At 44.4% G+C, this 16,965-nt stretch overlaps 1 long non-coding RNA gene across 1 annotated transcript; it reads right to left on the reverse strand.

The window, feature by feature from the left end:
* Positions 1 to 1,369: 1,369 nt before the first annotated feature.
* On the reverse strand, positions 1,370 to 16,767 carry LOC308345016. The gene is made up of 3 exons (XR_013967034.1): positions 16,592 to 16,767; positions 3,315 to 3,392; positions 1,370 to 2,050 (listed from the first exon to the last, which is right to left on the reverse strand). It is a non-coding gene; the product is annotated as an uncharacterized lncRNA (long non-coding RNA).
* Positions 16,768 to 16,965: the final 198 nt, after the last annotated feature.

Below are 16,965 nucleotides of genomic sequence, written 5' to 3' on the forward strand. Positions count from 1 at the left end.
AGGTCAAAAATCCAACACCCACACCAGCTAGTTGATGGTAGAAATGAACCAACCCTCCTAGGTGTGAGGCCCATAGGGTTGAGAACTGTGGCAACATGTGAGTTCCTTCCTGCCTGAAAGGTGTTCTGTTTCAAATAATTTTTATTCTTAGAGACTTGCTGCCTGCCAAACTACTGCCCTCGCAGGAAGGATCAAGGACCTTGGAGTCTCTACCCCAGATCCCTCCTCCCCCAGCCTCCAGCCTCTCCCTGCAGTGAGAAGCCCAGACCACCTATAGCAGCCCCTCAATTACACATTGCCAGCTTATCCTTCCAGATCTTTCCATGGTTTCCCCTCTGGCATCTCTGGCCTGGGCACCCGGTCCTGTGCTTGCAAGCTTTTTAGCCTCTTGGACAGAAACTGCCTCCAGATCCCCTTAGCTTAGGGACCTGTTGACCTTAAATGCATCTAGATCCTTCCTGTGTCTGTGTGCACTTTTGTCCTGGGCAGGGGGAGGGTGCGGGGCTGGTTTCGAATTCCTCCTGCAGCCCTGCACTGAGACTTCTTTCCATTTGCACAGACATCCACCCACACCTCTTATGCTTAGCTGGGGGTTGGGATTCCAACACCCCCCCCCCAACCCTTGGCCCCTGCCATCCAGTGATTGATTTCTCTGCACCAGACCTGCCCCCTGCCTCCTTTGTGGCCTCAAAGATGAAACCGAGTGAGCCACCCTCTTCCCTGCTGCTTCCGCCACTTCCCAAAAATCATCTCCACAGGCCACCCCCCTCTTCCTTACTCTGCTCCCTACAAATCCTGTCTGAGAGGTCACGCTCTCTTAAGGAGCCTCTTAAAGTTGGGTTCCTGCGCCCCACCTTCTGCCACCTTTTCTCCCCAGAGTTGGTCTCTAAGGAGCAAAGAAAGGGGGCAGGGCAGGGATCATTTGGGTTGGCCTGGAAACTAGCAGGTCCTTTGAGGTTTGGAGAGGTTCTGGGGAGTCCCAGCGGTTTCTGGGAAGCCTGGCAAGTTGCTGACCCCACCTCTTGTTCCTTGCCCTAGAGCGAGATGCTGCCAACTTTGGTCTGGGTGGTTTTCGGCAAGTTATTTTATTTCTCTGACAGTTTCCTTTTCCTCAACTGTGGACTGGCGACATTAATAAAAATTTCACTGAGTAATTTAAAAAATCAAATTGGGGCGCCTGGGTGGCTCAGTTGGTTGAGCAACTGCCTTCGGCGCAGGTCATGATCCTGGAGTCCTGGGATCGAGTCCCACATCCGGCTCCTTGCTCAGCAGGGAGTCTTCTTCTCCCTCTGACCCTCCCCCTTCTCATGCTCTCTCTCCCTCTCTCATTCTCTCTCTCTCTCTCACAAAAAAATAAGTAAAAATCTTTAAAAAATCAAATTGGCTTTATGAACAGTTCATGAATCTGACAGCATCCCACTTAGCAAACAGAAAAAAGTTCTGTGCAGCTGTAGAAAGGAAAGGTTTGTTAAGGCAGAGAAGAGGGGGAGGGGAGGGAATTATCATCAAAGAGGGTATTGTTTTAGGTAAGGTCTCCCTTCCAAGGGGCACAGGAGGCGCCTATATGTAAATTTTCTAGTGCTGCCCAGGGACTTCCAGGTTGACTGGTTAGAAGTCACTCCTGGGGGAATTGAAATGACAAAGAGGTTAGGTATTAAGTCTTGGTTTGCTGATGTGGGGACTTAACGTAAGTGACTCCATGTGGGGCCTGTGATTTTCTTTTTAGCAATATCTCCTTTTGATTAGATTCTAAGCTTAACTGAGACAGGTGATCAAAATGTAAGGCATTCTATGACTATGGTTAGTCATAGGTTACAACTTCAGGTTCACAGTTGTTTTTAAATAATCTCTACACCCAACATGGGGCTTGAACTCACAACCCAGACACCAAGAATCTCACGCTTTAAAAAAAAAAAAAAAAAAAAAGTTGCATGCTCCACCAACTGAGTCAACAGGTGTCCCAAAGTCCATAATTTTTAAGTTCATTGTCTTCTTCATTGCTTTTCTGACAGTCCAGTCTTCAGGAGATCACATGCTGGGTGGTCAGCATCTGGGAACAGGCATTTAAAGCTTTAGAGAGAGCACAATGCACCGGGGAGGTTATTGTGATTATTATAAACAGGATAATCCCTAACGTCTGGAGTGCACTTCAGATCCAAACCAATGAGAATCAAGTAAGTCAAAGGGACACCCCGTAATCTTGTGCCATTGAGTTTCTTCCCCAGAAGAGTTAATCCGGGTGCAGCAAGTGGGTTGGCCACAGCTCAGACACCTCTTTGCTCAGAGGCTATCCTACCGTTAAGAACAGTTTCGGCTGGAGAGCTGGAAGGATTTGTCGGCCGCTATTGTCTTAGTGAGTAAGAGTTAAGAAGTTAAGAGTTAACTGCTTTACGAGTTAAGGAGAGGTTTCTGATCATTTTTTTTTTCAGATTTTATTTATTTATTTGATAGGGAGAGAGGGCACAAGCAGGAGGAGCAGCAGAGGGAGCTGGAGAAGCAGGCTCTCCACTGAGCGGGGAGCCCGATGGGGAGCTCGATCCCAAGACCCCGAGATCATGACCCGAGGCGAAGACAGACGCCTAACCAACTGAGCCCCCCCAGACACCCCAATCATATTCTTATTTATATTTCCTCCTAACCAGGAAAGTATGGCTCTGTCAAAGGGAGCAAATCCTGAGTTGTGAATGCCTCCTAGTAGGTCTTTTCTAACTGGAAGATATAAATCCAGAGGAGTCAACCAATGAGATGTCTAATTCCACTTGTAAAAAGTTGGGGGCCCAGTGAGGTGAGAAACCCTGAGAGGCACTGCCTGGCTGTGTCCCAGCCATCTAAACATTCATAGGCCCACGGACAGTGATAACTACCAAAGACAAAGGACAAACCCAACAGGGCCCAAACCACTTTCACTAAAGTGGCGCAGTGAATGGACAGATAGGAGTTTTGGATGTCAAATCCAGCATTCTGAAAGGCCAAGGTTACCTCCCTCGGCAATGGCCCGAGAGACACTGATGATGTCATCTTTCCAGGCCAGTGCTGGAGTGAAAAAAAGAAAGGTTTCCTATTCAGTTAAAGCGTAAGGTCTTGATCAGGCCACTTGGAGGAAGCAGTCTACCTCGATGGGGCTACTTCTCTTCTTCGTCACGTGGATGGGCAGTCTCCTGGGCTGTCTAGGACCCATGTCAGGTGGAGCCTTCTCCAGCTCCAAGATGTACATCCAAGGTTTAAGCCCTTGAAGTTTGGCTGTCATTTGGCTGGTGAGGAGGACCTGCCCTTAGTCCCTTCCAAAGACGTTCAAGGGCAGTCTTTGTTCTTACCAGTTCAGTTGTATGATCAGAACGTTTTCAGAAATCTGTATTTGAGAGTGCTTGTCAGATTCCCTTCCATGAATTCCTCTGAAGATAAAGCAGAGTGGCAGGAAATTTTGTAGAAGTCTCTGAGTACAGCAATAACTACTGATAAATGATAAAAGACTTAAAAATGACCTAGGTAAAGATCTGATGAGAGTTCATTATAATGCAATTGACAAAGACATGTGGTTATTTTGGGGACATACATTTTAAGATAGTAATTAGAATTACAAGCCCTGACATTATACTAGGTCACATCAGATTTCCAGGAATATTACATAATTTCTGGAACATGTATACAGACATAATATAAAGAAGGCTTAGTATTACTTCTTATTTGACAATGCTCCCCATGTAATTTAATATATCAAATAAACCTAATTAGTTTGCTATCTCCCTTTTTAAAAGGAGAGAGAACAAATTCTTTGAGGTGTTCTGGAAAACTTCTGAAATAACCCAAAGCTAGGTCAAGGCCAAAAAACTATTTAGGATTTGATTTGGGGGAGGTTCATTGAAAAATATCAAAAGGTTTTAAAGCTCTTGATCAAACAGAATCATAGGTCACTTTCACAATACTTAGTTATCTAGTTATCAAAGTGACAAGACTCTGCAGGCAAATACAGAAAGTTAAAGAGTTATAAAAAAAAACTTTGGCTCTTTTAACATTAAAAAGATTCAGGTTTTTTCCTTTTTTTGTAATCAAAGATCCAATAAAGGCAAACAGAACCTTTGTGTTTCTAGGCAGATTACATTAAAGGTAAAGAAAAAAACTTTATTTACAATGTCTTATCAAGGGCAGATCAGTAATCTAAAAAGAAAGAGTGAGCAGATCAATAATCTAGAAAACTATCCTTTTTTTTTTAAGATTTTGCTTATGTATTTGACAGAGAGACACAGCAAGAGAGGGAACACAAGCAGGGGGAGTGGGAGAGGGAGAAGCAGGCTTCCCGCTGAGCAGAGAGCCTGATGTGGGGCTCCATCCCAGGACCCAGGGATCATGACCTGAGTCGAAGGCAGATGCTTAATGACTGAGCCAGCCAGGGGCTAGGCACCCTGAAAACTATCCTTTTCTTTTAATTTTGTTTTGTTTTGTTTTGTTTTAGTAATCTCTAAACCCAATGTGGGGCTCAAGCCCATGACCCTGCGATCTTGAACTCACAACCCTGAGATCAAGGATCACATGCTCTTTGCACTGAACCTGCCATGTGCCCTGAGAAAACTTTCAACAGAGAGAAAAGCTAACTTCTAATTTTGCAGCAGTGTACTTTTGATATTAAAACTCATTTTAATTTTATTTTTTTACATGTGCACAAAGTGAGTATCCAAACAGAAATTCGTATAATCTTTTTTTTTAAGATTTTATTTATTTATTTGACAGAGATCACAAGTAGGCAGAGAGGTAGGCAGAAAGAGAGAGGAAGGGAAACAGGCCCCCTGCTGAGCAGAAAGCCTAATGTGGGGCTCGATCCCATGACCCTGGGATCATGACCTGAGCTGAAACCAGAGGATTTAACCCACTGAGCCACCCAGGTGCCCCTATTTTTTAATTTTTTTTTAAGAGAAAGAGAGAGAGTGTGTGCGGGGGTGAGGTGAGGGACAGAGGGAGAGAGAATCTTAAGCAGGCTCCATGCTCAACGTGGAGCGAGAGGTGGGTTTTGATCTCACAACCCTGAGATCATGACCTGAGCCGAAATCAAGATTCAGACGCTCAACTGACTGAGCCACCCAGTCCTAAACTTATCTTTAAATAAGTTCATTTTCATCTTAGCCAGCTTGATCACACATTAAAATTCCTTTTCAAAAATTCCTTTTCCACAGATCTACAACTTTCTTTTTCTTTCTGTTTTACATTCAGATTTTGTCCTATATTTTCCCTCTTTAAATACCCTCATTTTGGGACAAAATTACTATAATTTCCATCTACAAAAATGCATTTCCATTCCTCATAATTTCTTTTACTGAAAGCACACATCCTGTTTCCTGCTTTTCTTGCATACAGAGATGCTCCTTATTATTTCTTGTAGCTATAATCACATGCATTGGTTAGAATTCTTAACCCTTAGGAAGCTTAACTAAGAAGTAAATGATTGTGAACTGTTGTTTACATTAACATATACTCTGAAATGTCTGGAGCTTGGGTGGCTCTGTCGGTTAAGCATCTGCCTTTGGCTCAGGTCATGGTCCAGGGGATAGAGCCCCACTTTGGGCTCCTCGCCCAACAGGAAGTCTGCTTCTCCTTCTGCCTGCTGCTCCTCCTGCTTGTGCACTCTCTCTGACAAATAAATAAATAAAATCTTTTTAAAAATGCTGTGAGGGGTTCCTGGGTGGCTCAGTGGGTTAAAGTCTCTGCCTTCGGCTCAGGTCATGATCCCAGAGTCCTGGGATCGAGCCCCACATCGGGCTCTCTGCTCAGCAGGGAGGCTGCTTTCTCCTCTCTCTCAGCCTGCTTCTCTGCTTACTTGTGATCTCCGTCTGTCAAATAAATAAATAAAATCTTTAAAAAAAATGCTGTGAATTTTCAGACTTATAAATACTTATTACGATTTCTAGAAACATGCTTTTAAAAAAATTTTTTTTAAGATGTATTCATTTACTTTAGAGAGAGAGCGCGCAGGTGGAAGGGCAGAGAAAGTCCCAAGCGGACTCTGGGCTGAGTGTGGAGCCCATGGTGGGGCTTGATCCCGCAGCCCCAAGATCATGACCTGAACCAAAACCAAGAGTCAGATGCCTGACCAACTGCGCCACCTAGGCACCCCTAGAAACATGGTTTTTTTAAATAGAAAATTTCTCAACACGGCATAAAAAATGTTTACTAATAGATGCAGTGATCTTTTTTTAAATTAACATATAATGTATTATTTGTTTCAGGGGTACAGGTCTGTGATGCATCAGTCTTACACATTCACAGCGCTCAACATAGCACATACCCTCCCCGATGTCCATCCCCCAGCCACCCCATCCCTCTTACCCCCTCCCTTCCAGCAACCCTCAGTTTGTTTCCTGAGATTAAGAGTTTCTTATGGTTTGCTTCCCTCTCTGATTTCATCTTGTTTCATTTTTCCCTCGCTTCCAAGATCCTCTGTCTTGTTTCTCAAATTCCTCAAATCTAGATGTAATTATCTTTAGTTCCTCTGTAAAAGGAGCAAAAGAGGATAAGCCTGCATTCAATAATTAACGTTTCAGTATTTTGTCTTGTTTGGAAATGATCTAGATATTCTGTGAATTTAACTTAACTCAACACTTCACTGAGCAAAACTTGAAGATATCAGGTTACCAAGAAGACCCAAGGAAGGGACACCTGTCTGGCTCAGTCAGTCGAGCATGTATGTGGCTCTTGTTCTCAGAGTCGTGAGTTCCAGCCCCATGTTGGGTGTGAGCCTACTTAAAAACAAGACAAAGAAGATGTTTAAAAGATTCGAGGAAACTTCTTTTAAAATTCAGTAATCTCTACTCCCATTGTGAGGCTCGAACTCACAACCCTGAGATCAAGGGTCACATGCTCTTCCGACCGAGCCAGCCTGGCGCCCCACGAGGAAACTATTTTAAAAGTTTATCTAAAAAATTTTTATCTTATTTACATCTATCCAATTTATTTTTTTCTTAACAATTATGTTTAGATTATCCTCAGAAACTTCAGGAAACATTAGATAAAATCAACCATTGTCCCAAGCTATTCTTCTTGTTGACAAATTTTGGAACAGAGATAGCATGATCTCACTTGATTAGTAAACCCGGGTAGGATAAAAGTATTATATTTAATGCTAATAACTTTAAAGATATGTCTATTTTAATTAAGCCAACTTAGCTTTAATACCAAATATCTTCCCAGATTGCATGAACCTGAAAAACATTTGGATTAATTTCTATTATATTTCTGAGATTTAGAAATACTTAATTTATAAGTGTTTATTTTTAAGCCAGTTAAATAGAAGTCTTTACAAATCAATTCTAGCAATACCATCCAGAGGCAGAAAATGTCACCCATCTACAATAAACGTATAAACGGAGACGTTATAGTTGTTGTTTTAAATTTATTAGCCATGATACGGGTATGAAAATGCAACGCCCTCCCTTATGAAAGAACAGTTGGATCCAAACTGTTTTTCTGGCAGATGGACTAAGTTAAGGTCACCTGCTCGGATGGCTAAAGATGCTTCTACTAACATTTGTGGGGAAAACACATGACTTTTCATTCATCAAAATTTCAAATGGACTTTCTCCCTTTTGTTCTACTTCTGATAAGAACTTCTGATAAGGGGAATTAAGACTACAGACTTCCAGTTATAAATTTTAAAAAGGGGGGAGGCGCGGAGAAAAAGAATGACCTCCCTGAGGTTTCTATGCTTGATAATTTTATCCCCAAGTCGCAGGGAGAGAGTTCAAATCCCTCCAAGAAGGACTTTGGTTTTTTTCTAAGTCAATAATTTACAAGACTCTTGAGACAAATAGGGGAGGTTTGGGGATCAGTAAAGAAATAGATGAACTTTGGGGCGCCTGGGTAGCTCAGCGAGTTAAAGCCTCTGCCTTCGGCTCATCATAATCTCAGGGTCCTGGGATCAAGCCCCACATCCTCTCTGCTCAGAGGGGAGCCTGCTTCCCCCTCTCTCTCTGCCTGCCTCTTTGCCTATTTGTGATCTCTGTCTGTCAAATAAATAATAAAGTAAAATCTTAAAAAAAAAAAAAAAAAGAAAAGAAAGAAAGAAATAGATGAACTTTGAATTGTCCCTAGAACTCCATGTTCAGTTTTGTAAAGATTTGTAAGATTAGGGACAGTCACCTTTATTCCCTCTTCTAAAGAATTGGGTTGTAGCTGGGTGCGGAGGACTGATACAGCCATTCACCTACACTGGAAAGTTTGTTTGTTTGTGGGTGCATTTAGCTGAGAGAAAAGCCTTTAGCCAGCTTCCATCAGTTCTTCCAGGATCCCACCTGAAGGTTCTAAGCAGGTTTTTTGGTTTTATTTTGTTTGTTTGTTTGTTTGTTTTTTAAGATTTTTTTATTTATTTACTTGACAGAGATCACAAGTAAGCAGAGAAGCAGGCAGAGAGAGAGGGGAAAGCAGGCTCCCAGCTGAGCAGAGAGCCTGATGCAGGGCTCGATCCCAGGACACTGAGATCATGACCTGAGCTGAAGGCAGAGGCCCAACCCACTGAACCACCCAGGTGCCCCAAGTTTTATTTTTTTAATTCAATTAATTCACAAATAGTGTATTGTTAGTTTCAGAGGAAGAGTTTAGGGATTCATCAGTTGCATGAGTGGGGTTTGAAGAGGAAAGAGTGTAACTCTAATATTTACTAGAATTTGGCAAGGTTTGGTCTTGTTTTGCTTTTTGGATTTCCCTTTGCTGCCTAAGAGAATAATGTAGCAGTTTACCAGGAAATCCCTGAGTCCCGTCAGTTCTGGGAGGGACTCACGGGGCAGGGTAGGGGGCTGGGAGCTCCTTGAAGGTAGATATGGGGCTCTCTGTAAGGTCATTAACTTGGTGGACTTCTGTCTACAGTCACGTAAAGACAGTTCAGACAGAGGATAACGAGAATGAGTATTCGAGTAAAGGACAGAAGGAATAAGAATTATGACAGTCTTCCAGTCGCTTGTATGACTTCTGAGTCTTTTTAATTTTTTATCAGCTTTTTTGCAATGAAACTTTCAATTAATCTATTTTTGCAATTTTGAAGCCTTTGTTTTTATGTACATTGCTCATTGGATCTTATCTGTTTGGAACGTTCTTCGTAATGGCCACTGTAATTCTTGGCCGTAATTCCCCTGAGGGCTGCTAGCAATTTGCTAAGGCCCTAGCCGCAAGTGGAGGTTAGCCCACGTTTCTGTACAGCCATGTCCAAGCGGTAAATGAGGTGCAACTCGCATTTCCGTCCAGCCTTATTTTGGGGGCCCCCTACCCGGCAATTACAAAGCCAAGTTCTTCAGGACACAAATCATGCTTAGTAAGATTGCCATTTTTGTAGATATTTATAGCTTCCGAAACGGTAGTTCTTAGACAAAAAAGAAGCAGATTCCCTGGAAGGTGGTACACTGGACTCTCTAGAAATGAAGGATCCAGGGCGCCCGGATGGTGCAGTCGTTAAGCGTCTGCTTTGGCTCAGGTCAGGATCCCAGGGTCCTGGGATTGAGCCCTGCATCAGGCTGCCTGCTTCCCTCTCCCCCTCCCCCTGCTTGTGTTCTCTCTGTCACTGTGTTTCTCTCTTTCAAATAAATAAATAAAATCTTTTAAAAAAGAAAGAAAGAAGTGAAGGAGCCCACCTTCATTATTTATTTACTTCTTTCTATTATGTTGTTTTGTTTTTTCAGTTTAGCCTTTGGATTTCTCAAAGCCAGATTATCCCTGAGAAAGATGCCCCGTGGAGTTGGGGTTCTGTGGTGGTTCACACTGTGTCATCTCATTGCACGAGAAGTCTCTTGAGGTTGGTGGTTAGTGCCAATCTAACCCATTCTGTGACCAACTTGTTCTGACACAGGGATCTTTGGGTCAGGTGGCACGTGCTCTAACAACTCTGAAGCATTCACCCCATGCCCACCTATTTCTGTGGCTTGTTGACCTCCAAGACCCCCAAAGCCTGAGCCTTGACCCCAGGAGCCCATTAACAGAAATCAAGAGAAACTGAAGAAACAGACTGCGGACACCAGCAGTACCCAGAGAACTAGGGACTGGGCAGAGGACTGGACCTGCAGACCTTAAACAATGGGAATGCAAATGGATTCCAAACAAATGGACAATGGCGGTCACCAGCAGCTCCCCGCATGGCATCTGAGGACAGAAGCAAGGGCTGGGGTTTAGACAAGACTGCATACAGGCCCATAGCAAGGTCCTGTGCACCACCAGCAACTCCACAGGCAGACTTGGGGACCTCAGATTTGACCTGGGGCAAGAAGTTCCAAACAACCAGGGACCTGCAGACTGAACCAAGGGCTAGGGCCTCCGGTTTCAGTTGGAACCAACTGTCAGCTCAAGCTGACCCACTAAGCCCTGGACTGGAAACCAATTAGATCCAGAGCTCATCGCCAAGAGAGCCCAGCTCCCAACTGAGAGAGATTTACCCATGGCCTTCAGAAATGGTGAGAAAGACAGTGAACTCAAAAAGGGGTTCACAGGCACTGTGCCTACCAGCAATCTTCTTCAATCTGCAATGGCCACCAAATCTGTTAAACAGCAATTGAAGTGATCAAATTGGCTTTATTGAACAACTCATGAACTGGGCAGCATCCCACCTAACAAACAAAAAAAGGCTCCATCCAGCTATAGAAAATGAAAGGTTTGCAAAGGCAGAGAGGAAGCAGGAAAAGGAAATAATTAGCAGAGTGTATTGTTTTAGGCAAGGGAAATGGAACGGGTCTATCCGTAAATTTCCTAGTGCTGCCCAGGAAATTCTAGGTTAACTATTTAGAGGTCACATTCCTGGGAGGTGTCAAAACTGCAGTAAGGTTAGGTGTCAGGTCTGGATTTGCTGATGTGGGGCCTTAACCTAAGTGACTCCATTTTGGGCCTGGGGTTTTTCTCTTTAACAGGGGTGACAGTGGCTCTCTCAGGGGGTGTCATGCAGACAACTGAGATGAAAGTGTGCTCAGTGCTTGGCATGCAGTCAGCAATCCCCAGGCCTAAACTCACCATCACCACGCATAGATTCCAAGGAGCCCCACTGTAATTTGTGTGCTGAACAGCGAAAGGGATTGTCACTCACCTGGATTGTGACGTGAGCCCTCCCCAAACTGAGTTCTACCATATGACAGCTGCCCAGTATGCAAGGTGTGAGATGGATTACCAAACATTTAATAAATATATCTAAGGAACACACACATCCAACACGTATGCAAGCCTGCATACGTCACCATCTTCCACATCCACAATCTAAACAGAAGTGCCCCCCGCAGCCACACCCGGGCCCAGCTGCTCCCTCCTCCTGCCTGCCAAATCAGCATCAGCTCTCACTTTTTCTCCAGCCCCTTCAGACTCCATCTTCATCTGCCCCCTCCCTCCGCCTAACACCCCAGAACACCGTTCCCACTCTGTCCTCGCTGTCTCTTGAGGATATGTCACCACACTTCCTGCTCTTCTCTTCCGGCCTTCAGTGTGGGTAGCTTCCTCTCTTCAGAGCACAGGGTACTAGGGTCCTGCTGGGGAAGCCCTGGCCCTTGCTGCCTGCAACCCGCGCAGCTCATGCTGGGTGGTCTCAACTGAGGCTGTGCGCCAATCTAGACCTCACACCTTGATGACTAACCGCCATTCTCCACAGCTGCTGCCCCCATTTCCTTCAGAAACCCCTCCCCGGCCTCCCATTTTTCTGGAAAGATGAGGCCACATCCGAGGCAAACCCTCAGCCCAACTTCTCAGGTCCCTCAGAATATCACCATAGCTTCATCCTCCAGTTTCTGAGAAAGTGAGGTCTCAAGTGTGCCATGTACAACCATGTGGATGGACTCTGAGGGCATGATGCTAAATGAGATAAGTCAGACGACGACAGACAAATACTATGGGATCTCACTAATATGTAGAATCTAAAAACAAAACAAAAACAAAAACCCTACCTCAAAGATATAAAGAACCAATTGGTGGTTATCAGAGGTGGGGGATGGTGGTTGGGCAGAATGGGTGACGGGGGTCTAAAAGGTACAAACTTCCAGTTATAAAATAACTACATCATGGGGATGTTATGTACGGCATCACGACTACAGTTAATAATATTCTATCATAGGTTTGAAAGTTGCTAGGAGAATAGCTCTTTTTTTTAAAGATTTTATTTTTTTTAAAGATTTTATTTATTTATTTGACAGACAGAGATCACAGGTAAGTAGAGAGGCAGGCAGAGAGAGAGAAGAGGAAGCAGGCTCTCTGCTGAGCAGAGAGCCCGATGCAGACTTGATCCCAGGACCCTGAGATCATGACCTGAGCCGAAGGCAGAGGCTTTAACCCACTGAGCCACCCAGGCACCCAAGATTTTATTTTATTTTTTTTAAAGATTTTATTTTTATTTATTTGACAGACAGATCACAAGTAGGCAGAAAGGCAGGCAGAGAGAGAGGAGGAAGCAGGCTCACTGCTGAGCAGAGAGCCCGATGTGGGGCTCAATCCCAGGACCCTGGGATCACGACCCGAGCCGAAGGCAGAGGCTTTAACCCACTGAGCCACCCAGGCGCCCCCCAAGATTTTATTTTTAAGTAATGTCTACACCCAACGTGGGGCTCGAGCCCACAACCCCAAGATCAAGAGTCACATGCTCCACAGCGTGAGCCAGCCAGGCACCCTGCAAGGAGAACAGTTCCTAAAAGTTCTCAGCACAAGAAGGAAACTGTGTGACTATGTATGGTGATGGATGTTAAGTAGATTTACTGTGGTGATCATTTCATAATATATACATATACAAACATGAAACCACTATGTTGCACACCTAAAACTAACATAATGTTGTATGTCACGGATTTCTCAATTAAAAAAATAAAACGTGTGGGGCACTGGGTGGCTCAGTTGGTTAAGCGTCTGCCTTCTGCTCAGGTCATGATCTCAGGATCCATGGACATAAGCCCTGCATCAGGCTCCCTGTTCGTCAGAGAGACTGCTTTTCTCTCTACCCCTCCCCCTGCTCGTGCTCTCTCTCTCTCTCTCTCTGTGTCAAATAAATAAATAAATAAAAACTTTTAACATTTTTTTAAAAATTAAAAAGAAAAAAAATAAAATGTGCTAGAAAAACCATGGATTACATGCAGCAGTTAGAAGCAGTGGATGGGAGGCCACACAAAAACAGCTAGAAGATCCTGAAAACGTTCTGAGGGGAAAATAGTAAAGCAAAATGAACATGATAGCATTTTTAAATGATGGTTTTAATAGAATGTAAAATTTCGGGGCACCTGGGTGGCTCAGTGGGTTAAAGCCTCTGCCTTCGGCTCAGGTCATGATCCTGGGGTCCTGGGATCGAGCCCCGAATTGGGCTCTCTGCTCAGCAGGGAGCCTGCTTCCTCCTCTCTGTCTGCCTCTCTACCTACTTGTGATCTCTGTCAAATAAATAAATAAAAATCTTAAAAAAAAAAAAGAATGTAAAATTTCCCATCTTAGCTATCTTTTTAAAGATTTTATTTGTTTATTATTTGAGAGGCAGGTAGGGGGCAGAGGGAAAGGGAGAGAATCCCAAGCAGGCTCCTTGCCCAGTGTGGAGCCTGATGAGGGGTTTAATCCCACGAACCTAAGGTCATGACTTCAGCTGGATGTTTAAAGGACTGCACCAGCCAGAGACAACACCCCCCGAATCTTAACCGTTTTTAAGTCCAGTCCAGTGACATTACATATATTCACATTGTTGTGAAACCATCAAACCCACTATTATGAATGATGCAGCTATGAACACTTGGGTGCAAGCTCCCGTGTGAATATACGTTTTCCATTCTCTCGGTAGATTTCTATACAACCTTTTAGAGTTTCTCTATGCAAATACAAAGATATATTCCTATTTCTCCACCCTCTTTGCACAAAGGTAGCTAATTATACTCATCAGTCTGCACTGTCTTTTTTTCACTTAAAAAATCAATATCTTTGGGATATTACAGATAACCCAGGGGAAGAGGCTAAATATCTATATGGCCATAAACTAGACTTGGGGTTGGCAATATGAACTCATGTTCACCTTAATATAGGTACAGATGATTACATACAATGTATTTATAGATATATGTATATATGAGGGTCAGTATACATAAATGCATTTCCTCACTCTGGAAACTGAGAGGACCCAAAGCAATGACTCTCCAGCAGCACTGAACACACCAAGTACCCATCACGTGGTCTGTAATGCCAAGCTCCAATAAACAGAACTGGGGCTTGTTGGAGTAATGTCTGATTCTAGGGATGCTGCAGGAAAGGTGTAAGAGGAGCCCTGAGCATCTTTTGCCAGAAAGTACGGAAATGCTCAAAGCAAGAGCAAAAAACCCACAATGATGAAAGTATGTCAAAGGTGGAACAAATTCCCCACACCTCAAGTGGGTCGCACCTGGTGACTTCCTTCCAAAGAGGACAGTATGGGGGTGCCTGGTTGGCTCAGTCCGTAGAGCATATGTGCTCAATCTTGGGGTTGTGAGTTTGAGCCCCACGTTGGATGTAGAGATTACTTAAAAATAAAATTGTTAGGGGGACGCCTGGGTGGCTCAGTTGGTTAAGCAGCTGCCTTCAGCTCAGGTCATGATCCTGGCGTCCTGGGATCGAGTCCCACATCGGGCTCCTTGCTCGGCAGGAAGCCTGCTTCTCCCTCTGCCTCCATCTGCCAGTGCTCACTCTCGCTCTCTCTCTCTCTCTCTCTGACAAATAAATAAATGAAATCTTTAAAAAAATAAAAAATAAAAAATAAAATTGTTAGGGACGCCTGAGTGGCTCAGTCAGTTAAGCATCTGACTCTTGATTTCGGGTTAGGTCATGATCTCAGGGTCATGAGATCAAGCCCCACATCAGGCTCCACAGTGGGTGTGAAGCCTGCTTGGGATCCCCTCTCTAGACCCTCTTCTTCTGCCCCTCCCCCACAGCCATGCTCTGTGTCTTGCTCTCAAATAAATAAATACAATATTTACTTAAAAAGGACAGTATGAAAAGTGAGAGAAAAGAAACATGACAAACACTGCTTCAGACAGCTGATCAAGGTTAACATCAACGGTAATAAGTCATGTTGATAGCATGTACCCTTGATGTGATGTGATGAGAATGGCATTTTAACTGTGTGCTTTCTTTCCCCAAAACCCAATAACTCCAGTCTAGTTATGAGAAAAACATCAGACAAATCCCACTTGAGGGACATTTTACAAAACACCGCCCAGTATTCCTCAGAACAATCAAGGTCATCAAAAACAAGGAAAGTCTGAGAAACGGTCACAGCCAAGGGGAGTCTAAGGAAAAAAGACAGCTAAGCGTAATGTGGTAACCTGGATGGGATCCTGGCACAGAAAAGGAACATTTGGGGGGCACCTGGGTGGCTCGGTGGGTTAAAGCCTCTGCCTTTGGCTCAGGTCGTGATCCCAGGGTCCTGGGATCGAGCCCCACATCCGGCTCTCCGCTCAGCAGGGAGCCTGCTTCCTCCTCTCTCTCTCTGCCTGCCTCTCTGCCTACTTGTGATCTCTGTCTGTCAAATAAATAAATAAAAATCTTAAAAAAAAAAAGAAAGAAAAGAAAAGAAAGGGAACATTTGGTAAAAACTAAGGAAATCTGAACAAAGTATGGGTTTTAGTCAATACTAATGTATCAATACTGGCCCTTAATTATAATAAACATTTGTAAATAAAGATGTAATAAACATCTTACTCAGGTAAGATGTTACTTATAGGGGAAGCTGGATGTGGGGGATACAGAAATTCTCTGTACTATCTCCATAATTTTTCTGTAAATCTAAAATTATTCTAAAATAGTTAATTTTGGGGGAGCCTGGGTGGCTCAGCAGTTAAGCGACTGCCTTCAGCTCAGGTCATGATCCCAGAGTCCTGGGATCGCGAGCCCCACATCGGGCTCTCTGTTCAGCAGGGAGCCTGCTTCCTCCACTCTCTCTGCCTGCTTCTCTGCCTACTTGTGATCTCTGTCTGTCAAATAAATAAATAAAATCTTTTTAAAAAATTTTTTAGGAGCTATATCTATTTTAGGGAGATTTGCCTTTGCCCGCCATAGGGGCTGCAAATATTACCCTTTGCCTGTCATTTGTCTTTCCCCAGGATTTCTTCATGCCTGCCACGTGGACCCCACCTCCCCCTTCCTTCCGGCGGAACTGATTTCCTAAGGCCACCTGCTCCCTCTCAGAGCCACATCCCAAAGTCCATCTAGTTCCTCATTCTTTCTGGTGACATCTGACCTCTTGGTGATGTCTGGCTCTATACTGAGGACTCCTCTTGGGTGTCAATAACTTTTACTGTGCCCTTTGTCTGGCTTCCCAGGTTATACAGTCTCACTAGAACACGGAAAATAGAGAAAAGCATACAGAAGAAAACCAACATTCACCTGTGAGTCTACCTCTCAGGATAACCACTTTCTGCTTCTCGAGGCCTCTAAATGTGTATTTATTCATGATAGAAACTTCTAGGATCTACCCAGTCCCTCTGGGAACTGATTATCCCCGCACTTTCACACCTGTTGGGTTTTTTCTGCTTGTTCCATCTCCATAGGGTAGGGGCTGCCCCTCCTGCCCATGCCCACTGCAGCAAACCTCTCTCTCCTGGACCTCCCTCCCCCACATTGCCCTGCCCTGCCCAAGCTTGGCTGCTGCCGGCACACCTACCAGAGAAGTCAGACTCTACATCTCATGGGTCTTCAGAAGCACCTTCATCTTATTGGAAACTTGGACTCTTCGGCCTATCCCCCAGAAAGATCCCACTTTCCAGTCAGGAGGGCCAAGACTCGCCCAAGCACTGTTTCCAGCCCACACCCTGCAAACACCAAACGTTTCCTGAAGTCACCTCACTCTTTGGCCTCTCTCTCTGCTCAAGCTCTTCCTCACCTGGACTTTGTTCCCGCTATCTCCTGCAGGCCTCCCAGGACTGTGTGTCACACTCTGCCCATCCTCTGCCCAGTTTTTACCAAATGCTCCCCCCTCCTTTTCCTCTTGACCCCTCTCTGAAGCCCCACCCCCACCTCCAATCTACACCCTACCCC

This window comes from Martes martes (assembly GCF_963455335.1).
Source record: "Martes martes genome assembly, chromosome: 6".
Lineage (NCBI taxonomy): Eukaryota > Metazoa > Chordata > Mammalia > Carnivora > Mustelidae > Martes > Martes martes.